General features: G+C 34.0%; 1 long non-coding RNA gene across 1 annotated transcript; it reads right to left on the minus strand.

The window, feature by feature from the left end:
- Window positions 1-776: 776 nt before the first annotated feature.
- On the minus strand, window positions 777-3053 carry LOC137623114 (uncharacterized). Its single transcript, XR_011040556.1, has 3 exons — window positions 3013-3053; window positions 2154-2241; window positions 777-1709 (listed from the first exon to the last, which is right to left on the minus strand). It is a non-coding gene; the product is annotated as an uncharacterized lncRNA (long non-coding RNA).
- Between the last annotated feature and the right edge of the window lie 231 nt (window positions 3054-3284).

Here is a 3284-nt window from a genome sequence, read left to right on the forward strand (position 1 = left end):
TCCAGCCAAGAGAAAACTACACTGCCAAATCAATATTTTACTTAGCAAGGACACCTAAAGGCAGTTCCGCTTCTACAAGGAGGATTAAAATATGCTCCACTGCAGACTGTATATTATAACCTATATTTACACATTCAAAATAAGTCATAAAAGCTATACTGGTTAACATCATCCCTTTATGGAGCTTCCTATAAATCATTTTTGCAGTAACCATCTCCTAATTTCATATTTCATACCATTTAATTCAAAATTACATTTTCAGTTCAAGCTGCTTTTCATAACTGAAAATCTAGTTTCCAAGTATCAAGATTAAGTAAATTCTGCAAATGCAACCTTGCTTTTAAAGATATTTAAGAATTTTCTTAAGTGAACACCAGTAGGGTGTACCAGTAATTTAAAGGAACTTAAAATCCGTAAAACTTAGTATCCAGATAAAGCCTCGCTGAAAACTTGAAGGGTATTGTGTAACTAATTTTATTAAAATTTACCAAAAACCACTTACATTCCGTTTTCAACTTTCATAATCTTTTCTACGGATTATGAACTGTACTTTACCAACACATTTTCAGAGCTTTAAAGATTCACATTAGAAAGATCAATCATTAACATTTGCTTAGGCAAATACTCCAACGTAAATATCAGATTTAAAGAGACTCAATCTGTAAATACCAAATATCAAGGCTTCACATTCAAACTAATTTGGTAGTTGCTACCATCACTTAAATACCAGATGGATACTAACAATCTATAATACAGATAGAGAAGTACCAATGAATTTTTTATTCAACGAAAGTTAAAGATTCTTTATAACTCATTAACATTGCAATTAGAAGCTAACAAAAATAAGTACCATCAGACTTTACAAATCCACATGTGCTGAAACTTAAGCTAAAGTGATTAGCTATAACTGCATTGAACCATTTATTTGGCTAGTTAGAAAACCTTCAGGACTAAAAGCAAACCAAAGTTATGAGAAATATATGGAAGTATTTGAAAGTATAATTCTAGATGGAAAGGTAAGATTTACATTAATTACATTAACTAATCATGTCTATTACCAAAGAATTGCCACTGCAGTCCTATGAACCATTAAGACCAAATTAAACTTACAATTAAGAGACTAAATTAGTGAGAGAGTAACAATAGCCATGAGATTTTAAGTTATCTTTAGAAATACTGACCATTATTATGATTACTCAAAACTTAAAATTGTATCGATACAATTATACCGATCTCAATAGATGCGAACTAAGAATAGTGTCAAAATTCACCACTGAACAGTTGCACATTTTGCAGTAACAGTAAAGTCATTTAAACTTTGTACTTAGTAAGAAGTTAACATCCAGCTTCCAGGCTAGTACAGAGGCAGCGAGTTTTTCATTCGTATGGCAGCAGATCGAACAAGCCTGGCCCCGTAAATATTTAGTCAACTGCGAGTTAGGGCTGACGTTCTGGTGGATTACACTGGAACTAGATACCTTCAGCCTTCATATAGTGCAAGTCATCAACACCCACCATTGAAATTTGCCAACAGTTAACAGGCCCAGAGCATTTCACCCTGACACATACGCGAGTGTCCACCGTCGTAGTCTCTTAGCTGATATGTTAAAAGTTAATTTTAAAAGACACGCAAGTTCAGACTTCAAGGTAAACTACACTGAATAGGAAACATCCATTTGTCCGGGTAGGTAGCTTAGTCCACACATCACCTGGAAGGGATATTAGAAGTTTTAGTATGTGAATTTCTACAACACTTATTCAGAACTAAAGGTCATATGACTAAGGTAAAAAAGTCTATAGTATAACAATCATAAAAGGTCGTACGAATATAAACTAAAATAAACAAACCGAATTTAACCATGTATTAAAAAATTAAAAAAGTTACGAATAAAGTAAGTTGAACTGAACCAATGAATTAAGAAAGATAAATTTCAATACAAGTATGTGGAGTGGAAAAATGAAGTGGCATACGTGAAAGGAATTTCAAGTTTATATCTGCCAAGAACCTACTATACTAACTACTAAATTTTACTGTATGGCCGTAAGAATAAAAAATAAATTAACAACCGACGAACTAAGTAAAGGTCGAAACAAATTCAGTATAACACCATTAATTGAAACAATTTACACGTGAACCAAGGTGACATACTTACCAATAACTATGGAGAAGGCTGTCCAGGAATAGATCTCTGGCTCTTGTTTGAGTGTCCATATCAGCACCAAATTAAGGACTACCAGTGCCTGAGGGAATGGAAGGTTTTAGTTACCTCGTGGTATAGTTTTAGTTTCTTCCGGCTACATAATCCCGAAATAATCTTAGAATTGCAACCTTATAGTGAATTTTCATAAGATCAGTTTGACATTACATAATCCACACTAGTGCTAAAGTTATCTGCCAATGGAAAAGACTTTGAAAAGCCTATTTACCGACCAGATTGGAGAAAACTGAATTATGCTGATATGGATCTTCTCAAGTTATTTGCCTCGGCAACATTTCAACTCTTGATTGATACCGAACTATTAAACTCCGAACTATCTTCATTTGGTGTACTTCAAGGGTTAGGATCTTGAATTACTATTTGATAACTGAAATAGTTAAAAGCTAAAGGGACACGGCATGCCTTAGCCACGCCGAGAAGTCATAATCTACTCTTAAATTCACTACTTTAACCAAGATTAGTTATCCAAAAAGTCTAACTGATCTGTCCCTGGGTCATTCCCTAACGTCAAAAGTCCCGTGAAAATCTGTGCCGCAGTGTGTGCATAGTTTTGTATATTCAACACTAAATCAGCTTTTATTGAACTGTTACTTATATAACAAAGGAAAACTTTCATCAAAATAAGGAGAATGAACGAACTTATCCATACCCTCCATAAGAAAATTTTGTGTCCTAACAGCATTATCAAAACATTAAAATTCCGCAAAGTGATGGCAAAAATCCTTATAACCTAAAGACATGGGCCTAAAATCATAAATTCGATAATACCACACACTAAAACATTATTACTCACAGATATTAAATTTTGAAGGTAATACACCGCCACTGTCAAAGCACACTAAGCTACACAGAGATAGGTCTCAGTCTTGGTTTTGACACTGACAGAACATGGATGACAAAATACGAAACAGACATCCAGAACTTTTGCCTTCACTTCAGTGTCCTTGATTTGCCCAGTGTCGCCATCTGTTTCTAAGTTTAAGACCCACTAGTCTTCATTTTAATTGTTCATTACTTCTTTTGTAGTTTGTTTATTTCCTTGTTTTCTTTCCTCACTGGGCTATT

Source organism: Palaemon carinicauda, chromosome 30 (genome assembly GCF_036898095.1).
Source record: "Palaemon carinicauda isolate YSFRI2023 chromosome 30, ASM3689809v2, whole genome shotgun sequence".
NCBI lineage: Eukaryota > Metazoa > Arthropoda > Malacostraca > Decapoda > Palaemonidae > Palaemon > Palaemon carinicauda.